This window comes from Malaclemys terrapin, chromosome 2, assembly GCF_027887155.1.
Source record: "Malaclemys terrapin pileata isolate rMalTer1 chromosome 2, rMalTer1.hap1, whole genome shotgun sequence".
Classification (NCBI taxonomy): domain Eukaryota; kingdom Metazoa; phylum Chordata; order Testudines; family Emydidae; genus Malaclemys; species Malaclemys terrapin.
In genome coordinates this window covers 93,424,555-93,445,473 of record NC_071506.1, presented here as the reverse complement: position 1 = coordinate 93,445,473, position 20,919 = coordinate 93,424,555, and positions in this window count along the sequence as shown.

Sequence of the window (20,919 nt, the reverse complement as noted above, 5' to 3'; positions counted from 1 at the left end):
GCTGTATCTCTGTTTGATATGTGTATGCTAAGCTAGCAGTCAGTGCTAGTTCAGCTCAGAGAAAATTTGGGGACAAAACATGCGATGCAAAGAAAAGTTTGCAAGGGTAATTTAACTGAAGGCCAGCATCATGGGTTGAGGCTGACCAAAGACATTTCCAGAATGACTATGAACACCTGAGGTCTGATTTTGGTAGTGCCAGTGAAACAAAAAGTTAATTCCACAATCTGTTGTAGAATCAGTCTTGTAAAGTTACTATAACATTTACCGGCCAGGTACAAAATCAACTTACCCATACTTATTCTAATTGTGATGATGTAAAAAATAAAGATACCTTACATGCCCCTTCAAGTAAGTGTTAAACCTGCTGTAAGGACTGTTGTGGATAGCCAAGAAAAGGAAACGGCATTTGTAGAGCATAGTAAGTTCAGTGGAAACTATAGATAAAGGCTCTTCAGACAAGAGCATTTAACATTGTACTATGATATTACTGTTTTCCTTTTGTTCCCACTTGAGACATCAAAATGGTTAACATTTCATGAAAAGTTAAATAAGACAGAAAGTCAGGACAAAAGAAAGCAACACCAATTGCTAGAATAATTTCAAAGTGGCTGCAAAGAGCACACCAAATAAAAGATACCTTGACTGGATAGAAATGCAATTATTCTCTAGAAATTTTGTTGAAAGTTTCACTATCTCCTACCTGGTGTCCCCAGAGACATGTGTGGGATATGTTTGTTCTTGCTCTGTTTAATCTTTTAGTTTCTGTTTAAATTGGGTTATTCACAAGTCTGACCTGTCAACAACCCTCCATTATTTGGATGATTTTCTTTCTCTGTTTACTGAGACCTAGAAAATGATTCCATAAATCAAGACTGGCTGCAAGCCTATGAGTGAAGTTAAAGAATTTAGGATCTACTTGAGAGGAAGAATGTTGTTGAGGTTAGTGCACAAGGCTTGAAAATCAGGGGAGCTGGTTTCTATTTATGGTTATGCGTGTACTTCCTGTTTGATGTTGGGCAAATCATGCAATCCTTCTGGGCTTCAGTTTCCTCCTAAGTATGACAGAGATATTGGGAGGTCAAATTCATGCATGTAGTTATGAGGTTAGACTGGTGAATGAGTTAGAGAGATGGAGAAAAATGAAGGAAGTGAAAAAACGCACAATTGATCGACACATCTTAAAGGGGTCCAGTTCTGATATTCTTAATCAGGCATTAGTCAGCAGCTAATGGGAATAATGCCTCAGAAAGGACTTCAGGAATTCCAGTGGGATCTGAGTACCTAACTCCCTCATGCTTCTTTGAAATTCCCAGCTGAAATATTCTGCTTTTTCAAAAAGTGTATGAGAAGTGGAGAGATGAAAAGAACCAGAGGCAAGAAATATGGAGTAATAAAATGTTCACTAAGAAGCATAAATGTTTGTACATAATTATTGTTCTGAGCATTAATATATTGTGGCTTCTCTCCTTTTTTATTGACATTACCCTCTCCTATGCTTCCTTATTTGTTGGAAAAATACCTGCTCACCTGGTGAATTTCCTACTATATATGTTAGTTCAATGCAGCTCGATATATTGTTTATGGTGCGTTCCCTTGGCTGCATGTGCCATTAAACATGCTGTTGAGATGTGACACAGGTAATCTAACAGTTAAAAGGTCACCTGTCTTGGTTCCTGAATCATCATTCCAACTCAAATATCCATTTCCCCTCCTCCTAGAAAGTATTTATTATTTAATTTTCCCATTTTGCACTCACCATTGTCATATAGGGGATACAAGGGCCAGATCTGTCTATGAAATTGGTACAATAGGTTGCCTATAGGATAAAACTGTTTTATGACTGTTGAGCTATAAGGCACTGTAGTGTACAGTACTTGGCTAAGTCATGAATGCAAAAAGTATGATAGAGAATAATGCTGAAAATTTTATCCTATTTTATGAATCAATAGTCTACCCTCACTTGTAATATTTTGCTCTGTTCTCCTCACCCCATCTCAAAATAAATCAACACATAAATAAACAAAGGGGATCTAAAGAAAGGAAATGTAAATAGCTATAAACATGGAGATACTTCTGTACTTAGGAGAGGCTGAAAATACCAGGAACATTTAGTTTGGAGAGGAGATGAAGGGAGTAATAGTTATATGAAGCAAAGAATGATAGAAAGAAAGCTCATAGTATGAGAACAAACAGGCATTCAGTCAAACTAAAAGGTAACAAATGTAGAACTGATATGGCCTTAATGTTATGGACCTGGACTTTGGAGATCTGGATTAAAATTCTTGCTCTGTCACTAACATCCTGTGTCACTGTCAAGCTGTCTGGAGCGGCCCATGAGCATGAGTACCAACCTCAGGGCAGACTGTGAAGAAGCAGGGCACAAACCTCAAACTGGCTGTGAGTTCTACACTTAGATTTCACTAACCAAGTATCAAATGTGAACTCCTCACACACTATAACAGCCTTACCATGGAGTCACAGACAGTCCCCTTGGGCATTTTGGACAATCTTCGCTCCTTGTCTCTGTGACAGATGGCATCTTAGACCAAAAATCACAACAATATTCAGGCTGCTCCCAGTCGCAAAGGAGCAGTCACTTACTCCAGGTCAATTGCCTTTTAGGTCCCACATTAAAGATAATCATAGAATATCAGGGTTGGAAGAGAACTCAGGAGGTCATCTAGTCCAACCCCCTGCTCAAAGCAGGACCAATCCCAAGACAGATTTTTGCCCCAGATCCCTAAATGGCCCCCTCAAGGATTGAGCTCACAACCCTGGGGTTAGCAGGCCAATGCTCAAACCACTGAGCTAGCTCTCTCCCCAGATGCTTGAAACAATCCTTAAAGCAGGCAAACATACACACACACACGTGTTACAGTCTTAGCTTCCAAAAGCTTCCAAAAGGTAATAGAAGCTGCTGCGAGCTCTACAAGTCCTCTAGAGTTAATCTAGGCCAAATAGCTGGGGATCCCTTGCATATGCTTATAAATCTTCACCCCTCATAGTTCAAGAAGCATACAGAGACAGTTCCTTCTTGTCAGGGATGTTTATTCCCTTTCCCTAGAGTTCAAGCTGATGGAACAAGTCTGCTTGCACATCTCCTCTTCATCAGTGTCAGGGAAGCAATCAATATAGTCTTTTGTCCACCGATGTTCCACAATGGCTTGTTGGGTGTCTATGGGACTTCTTTTGTTGGAGAGGAGATAACACTTCTTGTAGTCAACTAGTATTTCACACTTGGTAATGCTTCTCTCCTGACAGGGGGTTTACAGTTTTAGAGCAAACACTTTTATAGTTATAGAGCAACCACTCAAATATTACCTTATAAATGTGGGATATAGATATCATTAGTGAGATTAATGCATGCAGCAAGTCACAAGGATTTCATAAAGTCTAAACAGGTGTTAAGTGTTTAGAAATCTAATACCAATTTAACAATACTAACACATAGATAAGCCAGACTAGTTTCCAGCTATGCATTTGTCAATGTTCAGTGAGGCCTAGGGGACTTGGGCATGAGCTGGCACCTGGTCTACCAGCATCACAGTGACCTTCACCAAGTCACTTAGGACTAGATCCTCATGGGAGACTTAGGCTCAGCATTTCAGTACCTAATTTTGGGGGCCCTGCCCGACAGTGGAATCCCACACCACAAGTTAGGCCCCCATGCTCCTTATACAATGCCTGAGGAGTTAGGTGCCTAAAACAGGGAGTCACAGAAGCTAACACGCTGAGCAGGGAGCCATCTAAGATTGGCTGTAGAAAATGCCAACGAGTGTGACCTAAGATCTGCCCCTCAAAGAGAATTAGGCACCTAACTCTGGGCTGGAGGGAGATGATTATCTCTTCTTGGGATTCACAACCAACCCTCCCTTGGTGACAGGACTGACCTGGCTTAGATTCACAAACAAACAAAACCCCAAAACAACAAGAAGAAGACACTACCTCCCTCATACCCAACAGCTCAGTGGAAGAGGGAGACCTGAGTTCAAATCCTCACTGTGCCTGATTCAGAATGAGGACCTGAACTGCAGGTCAGTGTCCTAACCACTGGGTTACAGAGTATTCTAAGGTAACCCTCTCTCAATCCCTCCTCTTGAAGTGGTTCCACTTACAGTCATTGCACATGGGTCTCCCATTTCCCATGGAGTACCCTAATCACCAGGCTATAAAGTCATGCTTTTTTCTCTCCACCTCAGTGAATATTTAATAATTTCATATGAAGTGGAATAGACTTACTAGGAGAGACACCCATCCCAGCATACCATCTAGCCCAGGGGTTAGGGCACTCACCTACGAGGTGAGACACCCGGGTTGAACTTCCAGCTCTGAATCAGACAGAGTGGGGTTTTGAACCTGTGTCCTTCACATTGCGGGGAGTGTTCTAACTGCTGAACTATAGTGTATAAGAGACTTTGTGCAGGGCTTAATCAAAGATGGCCTACAGGATTGGGCTGTGCAGGTGAGCTAGACATGTAAATGCCTAGTTTGTGACTCCTGCTAGGGCTTAGGCACTGAGCCTCTTGTTGGTGTCAGGATTTAGGCAGCTCTGTGCAGGTACACCTGCAGTAGTTTGGTGCTAGAAGTATTAAGTAGGCAGCTGAGCAGGGGTTGTGAACAATCTAAATGTTGGTCGTAGCTACCTAAAATGGCAGTTAGGTGCCTAAATCCCTTTCTGCATCTAGCCCTTTAGTTTCTCAGTTCCCCAGCTGCAAAATAGGGGTGATAGTACTTCCCTAACTCGCAGCAGTGTTGTGAAGATAAATACTTTAATAATGGTTAGGCGTTTAGATACCATGGTGATGAGGGCCATATAAATACCTAAGATGGACGTAATTTACTAATTGCTACAAAGTATCATTCAGGCCAAGAGTTCAATATGATTTTTAGAAGGTTGGTATTTATGTGGTCAATGAAAGTATCCAGAGTTACATTAGAGAGGATTTCTTAAATAAGGGATACAAATCTTCATGCTTCAGGCTGTAAGAAACCACTGATGGAGGTTAGGAACTATCTTCCCCTTAGAGTAGGTTATTCACAGTTGTCCTTTGTGGGATCTCCTGCACCTTCCTCTGAAACATCTGGCCCTATTCATTCTCAGAGTCAGGCTATTGGTCTAGCTATACCATTGGGCTCTCTCTCCACTGAGGTTTTAGTGAAATTCTCACATCATTGTGATGGCACAGCTTCACTGGTGCGGGTAACAATGTAGAACAGAGCCAGATGATTTTAACCTTTGTACGTAGACCTGCTAATCATGAAATCAAAGAAAGCAACAAGAGTTGTCATCCAATTCGTTTTTTTCAGTGGTGGCATAGCGGGATGTGCTCCATTTCAAATTTGGGTTAATGCTTACCAATAGTGTATGGGTGAGCTTCTGTGGCCTGCAATGTACAGGAGGTCAGACTAGGATCAGTGTTTCTCAACAACTGTTCCATGGACCGATGCCAGTCCCTAAGATGTCCCTGACACAGTTTAGGAAGGCAGCAAGCCGGTTCCTGATGTCCAAAAGGTTGAGAGATACTGAACAAGAAATTTATGATGGTCCCTTCTGACCTTAAAGGTCTATGAGTAGTTCACAAATTCAGAAAGAAACAAGCTTAACAGCATGTGGGCTATTCCACTATAAAAAGTCCCTGTGCACGGATCAATAACCAGTTTCAAACACTGCTTGGCAAGTATTCAGAAGACAATTATATAATTGCAGCAAGGTAGGAGATTACTGCAGACAACTTGACATGAATGTTTTTCGGTTGAAGAATCTGGAGATTTTCAAGTAATGTAAAATAGTCAGCAGATTCAGTGCCAGTAATTAAATTGCTAAAGAGTTCTTAAGAGTTTGCTTTTTACTGAAGCAAGGGCTACAGCATGTTATGACCCTTCTAATTATGGCACAGATTTATTTAGGACTGTGATGGACACCACGTTAGTGCAGTTTGGTTTGCTAAAATGATAACAAGATAAAAAGATATTCTGGTTCTTGCAAGAGTCATATTGAACAACAAAAATGAACCAATTTAATAGTTTTGTATTTTCACAAAAACAGATGCCATAAACAAAGTAAGTATAATTATGGACCCATACAGATTTACTGTGGGTGGAAAAACAAGTCCTAACCAAGGCTAAAGTACTGACTACTAGAAAATATTGGGGTTTTACAAATGTCAAAATAAAATGTCTCTTCTCCAGTCCTAAGTTTGTCCAATTCATTTCAACTGGAAATCCAGAGCAGTTGTGATATTGCATTTAAAAATAAACAAATAAAGAAACAAACTTGTTCCAGATCCCATGAGACCTCTTAACTTTTCAGCAGCTGGAATTGTAATTAACAGCTGAACTTTTTTGCTGAAAGATTAGCTGCACTTATTGGATAAGAGAATAATCTGTGATATTCATCAAATCCAATCAAAATAGAACCAAGCCATACTTTTGCTCAAACTTTGTCCTAAATGAAACTTTTGGAGTTCTGAAAAAGTTCCCCATTAAGCTTCATGTCACCTGTTTAGATCACCTGGAAGTGTCTGTGATACCCTGATGTTGGCAAACAAATGGGGTGGAATTATATACCTCAAAGTAAGCAACTAACAGAATTCATGGTGTTTTGATGTAATCTTGATTTAGAGACATATGATGACCCACTTCCTCATTTGTATTAAATTCAAATGAATGATTATGATAATAGTGCTTTGGTTGGCTCTGAGCAGAAATTGGAATGGGATGGTATCTAGAAGTGGCATAGTCAAATGAGTTACTTTGAACATTTTGGACATGTAATATTTCATTTTTTTTTTAATTTTTGTTTTGTGTAGATTAAGCAGTGGCCTTTACTTTCCATGAGTTTTATAGATTTGAGCTAATAGCTCCATAACTTTCATATAATGGGTGCAGAATTTTAAAGAAACGGTTCAGATTCTTCACTATACTTGAAGTTCAGTGTTTGTTTAACAAAATTTCAACATTTAACAAAAATATCTGCACATCTGATTTTTCAGTTTTTGTTTTCTGAGGCAGCTAGCATAACACTGTGAAGCCTTTCTTAATACTTATAGTTCTCTCCCCCAGCCTCAGTTGCCATGGGAATGATAGGAATGTAGAGGACAGTACGAAGGTCCAGGCTGTGTTTTTTAAAAGTCTTTGTGAAGTAAAACTTGTGGCTAATAAATAATCCCAGGGGCTGATTTTCTAAAATGGACGTGTACAGTTGCTATGAGTGAATTCACAAGTGAGATACTGGTTTTGTATGTCCAAATCGATAGGAAGTTGGGAAGTTTAGACAAATGCTCATGTAAATAAATAATTTGCCCATGCAATGCTGTATACAAGTTAGGCATATAACTCTATGCATATTTGAAAATCAGGCCCTAATTTGTAAATGATGAAAATACAGCCATCTCACTTGTTGTTATATCATTTCGGTTCAGATTCTGCCACCTTATTCTCATTGAGTATTCCATGATTAGTTCTATTGAAATGGACAATTTAAAGAAAATCCACATTCTATCTATAATAATACTGGCCTTATGACTGATAACATTAGCCCAAGGTTATATAATTACTTAATCTGAAAAAAGAATATAAAGTGCTTAAAAAAACCCTAAACCCTTAGACTTGTGGAATGTCTGCGGTCTGCCTTCTCATGCAAGCAGCATCCTCTCTGAACCTTTATGTTCCCTTCCAGGACACAAAGCTTATATTATCCAAGAATTTTTGAGGGATCACACAGGTAGTTGTATTTAAATCTGGATCTTTACTAAAACAGTATTCAACTAGGATTTTAAAACTCTGAATACTGTTAAATTATTTCTCACCTTGACTCTCAAGGTACGGATTTATTCAAAGCACACTGCTGCTCTGAGAGCAAAAACAAAACAAAACAGAGCACAAACCCAGACAGTCCATGTTAATTAATATTTATTACAGGAAGCCACACATTTCCTTAATTATAAATATCGCAAGTGATTCAGAGTGAGGACCAAAAAGGATACCTGTGATTCCCCCCTTAGAACTAAGTGTGGACTGCTCAATTTTTGATAGGTTACAAAGATTCTGACAGCAATTACTGAACTTCAGGCACACTGACTAGCAGGAAAGGTCTCTCTCCATTGCATAATAGCTAAAAAGAGACCTTTCTCCACAAATAAAGATTGCTTTTACTTGACTTTGGCAGATGCAAAGGTAATTGATAATGTTATTATCTCAGATGTTATTGTTGCCACTTACTAAGGGCAAGGTTGTGGCTTTACCACAAGCTCTGAATAAGGGGCAATACATAGCTGCACTATGCCAAGAGCAGACAAGGGGGACTCTTGGGCAGGGATGCTGGAACCATTTGTATAGAGAGGGTGCTGAGATCCATTGAACCAAACTGTACACACTATATCTGATGGAAACCACTTCAAGCCAGGGGGTACTGCCACACCCCCAGTACCCCTAGTTCTAGCACCTATGCTCTTGGGGCCCAGTAATCTGTGCCAGCTCTATGCCTGGTGCTGCTAGGCTTTGCTGGTCAGCACAGGGAGGAGGTACAACTAAGGCTTCCCCTATTCCCCACCCACATGTGTGGGAGGGGGAAGTGTGGTCCTGTTGAGGCTATGCTTCAACTTGCACCATGGGTAGCCTGTGCATGGAGAAGGAGGACCACTATGCTCTTGGGACATACTGGGGGTGATAGTTGTGTCCCAAAGCATTTAAAACAGTATAAGAAATAGAGCACATTCATAATTCAGTGGTGGCTGCTCCATAAGAAAGGTTCAAACAGTTTCTAAAACCCAATTTTGCCTGCAGCCCCTCTAAAAACCTTCAGAAATGAAACTCCAAAATGACTTTCTAAGGATCACCTCGTGGACTTTCCTTCCCCACAGAATTCTTTTCCAAGGTCCTCTCCCCCACCACAAGACAGACCCTTAATTATTAGTTCTCAGTATTTGTAGGACATTTCTTTCCCTATTACAATAAAGGAATGCCTTCAATAATACAGACATACTTTTAGTGGAGATAGAGGGCAATACATGTCAGAAATGGAGGGCTTGAGCAACGCTTTTGTTAATTGTAAGATAATTATTGTAATTAATTAGTTCTTAGACATACAATTTACATGATTAAAACACTGCATGTAGTGTAGAAGGCTGCAGCCTGGATTCTTGACTATTAGAACCTTGATAGTTAATTGTATCATCTTTGTTCTAAACTTCTTCATTGGAACCTTCTAAAACTCTGCATCGATTTTGAAGCCCTTCTAATTTACAAGGCCTTTAATGATGGTGACCCAGAACATGTTTTGCTTTTACTTTTGCTATGGAGGTCTGAGCCTGCTCAGTTTTGGTTCACCCACAACATAATTTGGAAGCAGCCTGAGCCAGACATTTTAGTACAGTTACTGAATCAGGTTAATAAAGACTACGTATTCTTAGGTTCCACATCATAAAGAAGCATAGCCAATAAAATCAGTTGGCTTTCTGTTGTAGTCTAAATTTTACACAAGGTTAAAATATGTTTCCATGAACAGGCACTCTTCTCTTGCACATATAGATTTCCACTCTTGTGGCTTTCACTTTATCCTCATATCTGGGGTCCACCAGTCTGTTAGAGCTTGGCCTGAAGAAAAATAAAGCTTCCAGGACTGCTAGCTGTTTGTACATCTACCAATAAGACCACAAGGGTCATGTTCCCAGGGCTGATGTTGGGGATTAGGAAGCCTAGCCAGGGTTGTGAAAGACAGGGCAACATCTTATTTGATAATCAGATTTTTATTTGCTTTATTGGAAATTCCCCTTTCCTTCCTATGACAGGAGTAGGGTCAGGAGAAAGAGTTCAAACACAGATTAAGGTTAAAAATAATGTTGTCTGTGGAGCCAAATTTATTTACTTGGCCCACATCCCCAAAGTTCCCCTACCACAGCTTCTGATTATTAAACCCTCAGCTCTCCCTCACTAGAGATTAGCTCAGTCAGGGAGCCCCCTTTAAAAGTTCACAGGCTAACTAGGCTCAGCTGCTTTATATTGCTTCAGCTCACCGAAGCATTCCCAGCTGAAACTAAGAAAAATATCTGCTGAGATTTAACCCACCAAAACCCCTGCATAGCTCTCTGATAAAATAAAGCTATTGCTACAGTTATCCATATGAGGTACTCTGGTTCTGAGTCTTACTGCTTATGGGAGGCTGCTGGAAAATAAAGGCAATAACCTGAGATTTTGGGGGGCAAGTAAGAGGTAAGCAGTGATACTGTTAGTCTGGACCACAGCATTCCCTTATTGGCTTTTTGGGATGATATGTTGTATATGGGCAGCAGTACTTGATGAGAGTGACAATTTGGTGGGGGCGCACTGTAAAAATGGAAGATCATTTAAAGTATGTCAATGCACACCTGAGACAAACATTCTAACTACCTATTTAGTTCTCCGAGTAACCTCTCATACTTACCTTTTCTGCAGAGGGAATCTGCTATAGAATAATATAGAAATTATATAATTGTCTTCTGAATACTTGCCAAGCAGTGTTTGAAACTGGTTATTGATCCGTGCACAGGGACTTTTTATAGTGGAATAGCCCACATGCTGTTAAGCTTGTTTCTTTCTGAATTTGTGAACTACTCATAGACCTATAAGGTCAGAAGGGACCGTCATAAATTTCTTGTTCAGTATCTCTCAACCTTTTGGATATCAGGAACCAGCTTGCTGCCTTCCTAAACTGTGTCAGGGACATCTTAGGGACTGGCATCGGTCCATGGAACAGTTGTTGAGAAACACTGATCCTAGTCTGACCTCCTGCACATTGCAGGCCACAGAAGCTCACCCATACACTATTGGTAAGCATTAACCCAAATTTGAAATGGAGCACATCCCGCTATGCCACCACTGAAAGAAACTAATCGGATGACAACCCTCTTGCACTTTTTATTTAGTATTAAATGACCATAACTCATCCCCTAAAGGAAAATCTCTCATACAAGTACCCCTAAGCCATGCTTTGATATTAAGGCAGCATAAATCAAATGTATAAAGCATTAGTGTCAACTTAGTATCTTTTCATAAATTGTGTTACTGTATTTGGGTAAGTTTCTTTCCTCTCATCCACAATGTAGTTCTTCTGTTATTATTTTGTCCTTCACAGGGCCGGATAAACTTTTTGTGGGCCCGACACCAAACATAGGGTTACCATACGTCCGAATTCTCCCGGACATGTCCGGCTTTTTGGGGCTCAAATCCCCGTCCGGGGGGAAATCCCAAAAAGCCGGACATGTCCGGAAAAATAGGGAGGGAGGGCTCGGTGGTGCTCGGCCGGGGCCTCTGGGGCTGGGGTCGGTGGTGCGGGGCCGGGCCGGGGCCGACGGTGCTCAGCAGGAGCCGGGGTGTGGGGCCGGGGCCGGTGCTGGTGCGGTGCCGGGCTGGGGTTGCGGGGCCGGGGCCAGGAGCTGAGGTCGCAGTGCCGGGCCGGGCGCGGTGCCGGGCCGGGCCGGGAGCCGGGGGTGCGGCGCCAGGCCGGGGGCCAGGAGCCGGGCGCGAGGTGCCAGGCCGGGGGCCAGGCCGGGCCAGGAGTTGAGGTCGCAGTGCCGGGCCGGGGGCAAGGAGCCGGGGGCGCGGTGCCGGGCCGGGGTCCAGGAGCCGGGCGCGGTGCCGGGCCGGGAGCCGGGGGTGCGGCGCCGGGCCGGGAGCCGGGCGCGCGGTGCCGGGCCGGGGTCGCGGGGCTGGGCCGGGCCGGGGTCGCGGGGCCGGGCGGGGCTGGGCCAGGAGCCGGGGTCGTGGTGCTGGGCCGGGAGCCAGTGCCCCAGGGCCCGAGCCAAGCCAGGCGGGAGACGCTGGGGCCAGAGCCTCTTGGTTTGGGCCGGCCGGCCGGCCACCAGAGGGAGCCGCTCAGCCAGGGGGGCCGGACTGGGCCGCACCGCACCCCACCCCAGCCTACCTGCTGCCTCCCTGTTTCAGGCTTCCCGCGAACATTTGATTCGCGGGAAGCAGGGGAGGGGGAGGAGCAGGGGGCGGAGCGTTCAGGGGAGGGGGCAGAGTTTGGGCGGGGTTGGGGCAGGGCTGGGTCCCCATGGTGTGTCCTCCTTTTTAAAAACTAAAAGATGGTAACCCTAGCCAAACATATTTGTGGGCCCCCATTCAGGAAGTGGGGCATGTGATGGTGGGCGATCTGCAGAGCGAGGGGCCTGTTGGGGGGCAATGAAGCGCAGCAGAGTGGCCCCACTCAGCCCAGCACAAGGGCACTGTTTACAAACCCAAAACTGCTAGACGCACACTGGCCTGCTCAGCCCTGTGCTGCCAGTGTGCCCCTTCCACACTGCCCCTGGCCCAGTGCTCTGCCCTTATGCCACTGCCCCTCACCCAGAGACTTCCTCCACAGATCCCTATGCCCAGCACCCCCTGCCTAGAGACCCCTCCGGCTACAGCTGCACAGCACCCTGCACACCATATCCCCTGCCCAGCTCCCCAACTCACAGATCCCCTACTGTTCAGCTCCCCCTTCACAGTCCCACCATCACAGCTCTACAGTGCCCCATATTCCTGAGGGAATTCTGCATCAAATTCTATGCATAATATTTTAAAATTCTGATTTTTTAAAATAATAAATAAACGTGGAAGCTCCACTGTGGCAGTGGGGAGCACAGGCCACTGGCTGCATGGAGGTGGGCGAATACCCTGCAGCCTCTCCCATCCCTCTGGGACAGGGACTTGGCAGTGAGACTGAACTTGACCATGACACAGCACAAGGGCCGTGTCTGCCACAGAAACACCCTGGGGCCCTGCCCCTTTTGTGCCAGGCACACACCAGGTGTGGGCAGGGAGGCTCAGCCCAGTAGCAGGATCCAAGTGCAGAGGAACTTAGTGTGGGGGGGTCCAGATGGGGGTAAGAGGGTTCTGTGGGGGGAAGTCTGGGTGCAGGCAGCTCAGTGGGGGATCTGGATGCACAGGGAGGTGCCAGGTGCAGGGGCAATGGGAGTGGGCAGGGGGGAACCAAGTGAAAGTGGTTGGAGCTCAGCGGCGGGGAGGAGTCTGGGTTCAGGGGAGGTGGGGTTGTTGTATTTAAAGTACTGCACAGGATCTTTTCAGGGGGAATAAGGCAAATGCCACATTCATTGGTAATACATGCATCAATCAATACTGTATCATATGCATATGATCTGTATTACACTCATGGACTCACATACACACACATACAAACACACTCCGTCTTGTTGTTACCAACTAGTTGCTCCCCTTAACTTCACTGGCCAGGTGAGTGACTTAGGGGAGGGGTGGAGCCGGGCTTCTGCAGATCTGGATCAATGCTCCAATGTTGACAAGACCCAGGGTCCTCTGCAAAACACCTCACATTTATAGCAGCTTCCCTCTCGTGCAAATCTATACCAGATTCAAAATCTGTGTCCGTTGGTCCTTTGTGCTGCTTCCTTCTGGATGTTGTCGCAATACTGTTCAAAGAGGTTGTTTCCAAAAGAAGGTGCTTGATTCTAACACCTCTCCCTCCCCACCACCCCCACCCCGAGGCCATCAATATGTCTGCTCTACTTTAATGAGCCCACTTGACAAGTTTGATTGTCCTTGGGTCTGGCTTCCATCCCTTCTCCAACTAGCTGTCTGGAGATGCTTGCCTTCCACGCCTTGCTCATTCACACCTCATTCATTCAACAGGGCAATTGATTAAGGGAGTGTGTGTGGGGGGAATCTTATTCTACTAGCAAAAAGACATTTTTCTTCTACTTTAACTATCCTTAGGGGCTATGACATTATACCAAGGCTTAACACAGTTTTCTATAAATTTTTCTGCATAGGGATCTGATACAAAGTTCCTATATCAAAGGACTTGATACAAAGTTGTATGAAAATAGCTTAATACAGGGTTATATGAAGAGGCATAATACAAAGTCATATGAAAGTTATGTGAAGATGCTTAATACAGAGATTTATCTACAGGGTTCATTTGGATGGGGGTCCAGGTGCAGGTGGTTGGGGCTCAGTGGGGAGGGTGTCTGGGGGGGGCTCATCGGGGTGGTACAAATGCAGGGGCGGTGGGGCTTGTCAGGGTGAGGGTTTGATGGGCCTGCTTAACAGGGGAGCCCCAGCTGCTGCTGGGCCCCCATTTTCCCTATCCCAGGGATCGGTAACCTTCAGCACGCGGCCCACCCAGAGCACATGGACTAAACACATACTACAACAGCAGATAGTTCCAGCCTTCCCTTGGGAGACAATTCCATCCATAACCCAAGGCAGAGATTGCACTGCTAGGACAGTTTCTTTCCTACTTAGAGGAGAGGAAAGTGATCAGGAACAGTCAGCATGAATTCACCAAGGGGAAGTCGTGCCTGACTAACCTAATTGCCTTCTATGATGAGATAACTGGCTCTGTGGATGAGGGGAAAGCAGTGGATGTGTTATTCCTTGACTTTAGCAAAGCTTTTGATACGGTCTCCCACAGTATTCTTGCTGCCAAGTTAAAGAAGTATGGGCTGGATGAGAGGACTGTAAGGTGGATAGAAAGCCGGCTAGATCGTTGGGCTCAATGGGTAGTGATCAATGGCTCTATGTCTAGTTGGCAGCCGGTTTCAAGCGGAGTGCCCCAAGGATAAGTCCTGGGGCCGGTTTTGTTCAACATCTTCATTAATGATGTGGAGGATGGTGTGGACTGCACTCTCAGCAAGTTTGCAGATGACACTAAACTAGGAGACGTGGTAGATACACTGGAGGGTAGGGATCGGATACAGAGGGACCTAGACAAATTAGAGGATTGGGCCAAAAAAAACCTGATGAGGTTCAACAAAGACAAGTGCAGAGTCTTGCACTTAGGACAGAAGAATCCCATGCACTGTTACAGACTAGGGACCAAATGGCTAGGTAGCAGTTCTGCAGAAAAGGACCTAGGGGTCACAGTGGATGAGAAGCTGGATATGAGTCAACAGTGTGCTCTTGTTGCCAAGAAGGCTAACGGCATTTTGGGCTGTATAAGTAGGGGCATTGCCAGAAGATCGAGGAACGTGATTGTTCCCCTTTATTCGACATTGGTGAGGCCTCATCTGGAGTACTGTGTCCAGTTTTGGGCCCCACACTACAAGAAGGATGTGGAAAAATTGGAAAGAGTCCAGTGGAGGGAAACAAAAATGATTAGGGGGCTGGAGCACATGACTTATGAGAAGAGGCTGAGGGAACTGGGATTGTTTAGCCTCTAGAAGAGAAGAATGAGGGGGGATTTGATAGCAGCCTTCAACTACCTGAAAGGGGGTTCCAAAGAGGATGGAGCTCGGCTGTTCTCAGTGGTGGCAGATGACAGAACAAGGAGCAATGGTCTCAAGTTGCAGTGGGGGAGGTCCAGGTTGGATATTAGGAAACACTATTTCACTAGGAGGGTGGTGAAGCACTGAAATGCATTACCTAGGGAGTTGGTGGAGTCTCCTTCCTTAAAGGTTTTTAAGGCCCGGCTTGACAAAGCCCTGGCTGGGATGATTTAGTTGGGAATTGGTCCTGCTTTGAGCAGGGGGTTGGACTAGATGACCTCTTGAGGTCCCTTCCAACCCTGATATTCTATGATTCTACTTTCCCCATGCCCCCCACCCACTCCCCCCCAACATGGTGCCTGGACTTGGGTTTGCCAGAGCACATGGACTAAACACATACTACAGCAACAGATAGTTCCAGCCTTCCCTTGGGAGACAATTCCATCCACACCCCAAGGCAGAGATTGCACTGCTAGGACACTTTCCCCTGATAGCCTCAGTTTCCCTTTCCTACCCCCTCCATCCCTCTTCCCCACTGCCTCTTTCCTTCCAGCCCCCTAAGAGGCAGTCACCCAGATGCCAGGGAAGGGGACCAAGCGCTCTACACATGTGGCCACACTGTCTCTGAGAGTCAGGCATCTCTGCCTGGGGAGGTAGGCAAGCAGGAGAGACCAGGAGTTGCCCCCGCCTTCCCTTCCCCCATGCCTGTCCTGGTCCAGCTGCCCAGCAGGGTCTGGTACTCTCAGTCTCTGTGCTGCGGGAGTGGATGTCTTTGGAGATGCCTCTGGCTGAGCCCCCTGCCAAATGCAGAGAGCTGAGTGGCAGCGGGTGCCCCCTAGGCACCCACCATGCAGACAGCCACCCCGCCAGCAGCCAGCTCTCAGCACAGCCACCCTGGAAGGGGTTTCAGTCTCCCCCAGCCACCCTCGCCCCAAGACCCCCTTTGAAATACATTTACCAGCTCAGCTGTTGCTACTGGCTGCCTTTAGTTGGGTGAGAGGTTGAAGCAAGGCTGGGAGCTGCACCAGAGCCATAGAAAGCATCCTGCTGCCCATGAGAAGCAGCAGGTAGTAGAAGGAGGCGGGGTTGCACCTGTGGGGTCGCTCAGCCCCTGCTCCAGGAGCAGAGTTCCCATCACTGATTGGCTGGTGGCCAAAAAGCACCTAAACAGCACTGCCCACTACACCAGTGACCAGCCATGCTGATCAGCAACTCAGAGCCAGAAAAAACTTCCTTGATTGGTGGCTCTGCAATGATTCCTCTGTTCCCCCCGCCGAACAGCTGATGGCTCATGGGCCCCCCACGGCCCCATTCTCCCCCTTCCCCAAGGCCCGTCCCCACCTCTCCTCCCAGGAGCGGCTAGCTAGCCGGATCTCAGCCCTCCCCCTCCCCTCTCTCCTGCTGCTGGGAGACAGGATACAGCTGATTGGCAACAGGGAGGGGCGGGGCAGGCACGCAGCGCTCGGGGAGGAGCTTTGCTCCTGCTGCAGAGCCTGCCTTGCTACACAGCAGGAGCCCAGCGCTGGCAGCACTAAAGAGCAGGGAAGAGTGGTTTCCCTGGGCCCTTTCGGACCGTGGGCCCAGTGCCATGGCAAATCCACTACTGGTCCTTCATGTAAACCACACATTACCATTAAAGAAAGTCCTAAAGAAAGTCCTGTGCAGGGATCTAGTGACGAATATGCAACTGAGAACTGTACTGCTGAAAAGAGACTTGCAGTGTGTGTCCAGGAGCTAGATCTTGCCTGTAATATTACTGTTTAATTTTGTATGATAGGGCTGCATTAATGTTTGTAGGGTTTTTTTTTTTTTTTTTTTTTTAAGTTTTCTATTGTCATTATCTTTAATATGCTTAAAACAGTAGTGGTCTAATCTTGGTCCCAATAAAGCTGATAAAGTTTTGCCAATGGCTTCATGGAAGCAGGAGCAGGCCCTGAAATTAAAACAGAGTTCGCCAACTTCTATACTGATTCATTTCCCTGTGTGACATTGAATTCAATGGAGTTGTCCAGGTTTAACTGTAGGGAAATGTTTGTGTAATGTACACTATCTTGAAGACACTTGATTAGCTACCCTAGATGAATACCAAAGTATTTGTGGTGATTTACAGTCACAGAACTGAAGGCTGTTATTTAGCTCTTTGAAGAAGTCTAACTGTTTCTTTTTAATAATACTGAGCGAAACCAAGTAGGCTATTCTTTTTATCAAGGTTACAGCTCCCCTTAGAGTACCCCAGGCACTGCTATACTGCGACAGATTAAACATGTGTGGCACTAATTGGCAGAAAGCTCTTAATTAAAATAAATTTTTGCCATGCATATACAAACACAAAGGTCAGAATGTCCTGCCGGTTGTGAAGTTTTAATCAATGATGACAGCAAATGTGCCACACATAGGAATGAAAGGGCACAGAACAGATGTGCAGACAGATATGGCGATGTCTCAGAACATGATTTATATGTCTGAGTAGGAGGGGCTGATCATCATGACAACGCAGGAAATGCAAATGTCATGCTTAAGGAAAAGTGACAATAAAATACCAGGAAGACTGGATCAGACATGTCAGTGTCAACATCTGTTACTGCTAATGAGGTCTAGGTACTTATAATGACGGGGATTCTCAAAAGTAAGTTACACAACCTTGTAATTGGTTATTTTCAATGTTAAACCATATTTTCTTGTGTCCTTTCCATCTCTTTGTGATTTGCACAAGTTCACTATTTTGTAAGCATAAGAAATGCATTGTCTTTGAGAGCTAAGAACCTCACTAAGGGCCTGTTCCTGTGAAGTGTTGTGTATCCCCAACTCGTACAGACAACAAGCTCTTCCCTTCTAAGAGGTTCGGTTAATCTCCAGTGAAGAATAAGCTAAATTTCTAACATTCGATTTCTAGAGAGTGATATAAAGTACATGTCAAAAAGGAGGGGAAAAGTAAGATAATCAAGGTAGTGTGGAGGGGGTAGATATGTATTCCTGCTACAGGCCAGTAGTTAATTACTTCCTTATGAAAGTGAGTGGGTAGACCATGAAGGGAATTGTGGCTTAAGGAGTGTATTCTGGTAAGCTCTTGGTGTGGCACAGTTTACACACTGCCCTTAATGTGAGCTATGTCCTTATGACAAAATTTATACCCAAAGATTTAGACTGGAATTTCAACAGAGAACTAAGGGAGTTAAGCCACCGCTTTGAAGGTGAATGAAAGTTGGTCACCTAACTCCCTTAGAGCCTATGAAAATTCCAGACTTACTTCAGGTTGTTCAACAAATTTAGTTTCAACTGCAATAAAATTGTTACAACATATTTTCTAAATATTTATTTATTTTAAATGTAAAAAATATATCAAGTCCACTAAGGACCAGACTCTGATTCCCGTATTAGCACTTTATGCCATGAGTATACCCAATGAAATCCATTGGACTGCTCAGATTGCAACGTGTTACAATCTGAGCACAACTGGGCCCTTAGGGTTAGACTGTGCCATTTGACATGATTCTGATGTGCGGTTGCACCAATAAAGGCTGGTTGAAATTTTTCCATGAACATTGTTTTGCTGGAAAATTGGATTTTCAACTAAAGGAAAATTTTCATGAAATGGGTCTGCTTTCTGTGGAAAATGTTGACTTTTGTTAAAAAACAGATTGCCCCCACACCAAAACAAGTAGTATATCTATGCTGCAATGCCACTGTGGACTCTCATGGGAGTTGCAGGATGGATGCTGCATGCTCCCATTCTCCTTTCTTCGGCAGGCTCCCAAGCCAAACTTCATGTTGTGTGATAAGCCACAGTCACGTAACTGCCTCGGGCATGGCTTCGCTCACCAAAAGGAGAGACTGTGGTGCATCACAGGAGATGTAATCCAACCAGGAAATCTGGCCAAGAAAAAAATGGGAGCATGAGACACCTGAATTTCAACTCCCATGAGACACCATGACAGTATTTCACAATAGATTTGGGGGGGGGGGGGGGATTGGCCAAACTATTTCAGATTTTGACTCTGCCAAAAACCTGAAATTTTCCAAGACAAAATAAGATGTTTTATTTGTTCAAAATTTTCCATGACAAAAATATTTTCCTACCAACTCTAGCACCAACCCACTTTCCCTCAAAGACACTACCTTTAGGCAAAACATCCTTCCTGCTTTCTTTTGTTCCATGAGGATAGGGAGGACAGAGATATTAATTTCCTGCGAGCCTAAGTCATAAGGATTTACAATCCCTGTTTCTACCCCCATACCAGATCAGCTTTGGTGACTGGTGTTCTGGAGGGGAAGAGCAAAAGCTCTGGCTAATCCTCATCATTTCACACCAGCTGCTCCAGAAATAAGTGTGTGCTATGTTTGGACCCAGGGTCCAGGTTGCTTATGCAGGGGCATAAGAGGGTTCATATTCCCCTTTATTCCATTGCATGGGTATATACTTAAATTATAGTCTAGACCTTTAGTGATCAGTCTGAAAAATGCAAAGTAGTATGCAGTTGTTCAGCCATAATGAGAAGATCATCTGAGAAACAACAAAATTATCTGGAATATTTGATCATAGGTAAGTGCATCGTGGGAATTATTTATTGTGGGAGGAAGGCTGATGATGCCCATACATCTTTGATTTTATATATATATATATATAGTATCATCTGGAAGCAACAGCATTCATTTGCCATCCTGAAGCCCATGCTGCTAATCTACCCCTATATAAATATGGTATTTAATATACTTGGCACCTCTACAATATTATATCAAATTTAATTCCCCTTAAACGTTAATGGCATTTTTTTCTTTTCTTTTCTACAACTGCAATTACAGGAAATTGCCCTGGTAGAGGGATTTTTGGCAACTATGCTAAGGCAGATCAATAGTACCTCAGGCTCATTGTGATGTAAACTCTAATGGAAAGCGTGAACATACTTGTTGCAAATGCTTCCCACCAGAAATCTTGGCAATCAGACAAAATATGGACAGCTCAGATCTCAGCTGAGTGTTAATTGGGTCAGATGATTAAAAAGCCAGTACAACACTTGCTAATTTTAGCCTTGTATTTTTCATTAGCAAAGCAGATATTTTATGACAACAAAGCACATCATGGCCAAAATAAACGTATGTTAAAAAGGGAAGACTTATTGCTTTAAGGAAACCAAAAGGTTCAGTCTTGTAAAGTTGACAGTACCCTCAGCTCCTGTTGAAGCATCTGGGATTTAGCATCTGCCATGAAGTAGTCAGAACCTTGCAAGTTTGGACTCCGGGGGGGGGGGGGGATTTCACCCCTGTGCAGAATGCCAGCTCAAAGCCTGTGCACAATTTAAGCCCTTTGTAAGCCCCATTTTGAACGTTAGTGGGGCTTAACCAGTGTTAAGCCTTTTACTGGCCTTCTGCAAAGGAGTGTATAAAGTCTAAACAATATTGTGTAATGGCCAGGGGAGAGTCAGCCAGGCCATAGTCAAAGGCAGGAGTCAGGACAAGTTACTATACCAAGTCAGGAGACAGATACCAAGATCAAGCTGGGCTGTGGTCAAAGGCAGAAGTCCTAGTTATCATGCCTAGTCAGGGGACAAATACCAAGATCAAGTCAGCCTGGAGTTGAAGGCAGGAGTCAGGAGCAAGATGGAGCAAAAGACAAGGTCTGTAAGCTGGTCGTGACCCATTACTGGGACGCGGAATGTAAGGCACTGGTTTGCGGTGGGGGGGCAGTGCCTGCGGGCAAGTGCTGCATGGAGCCACT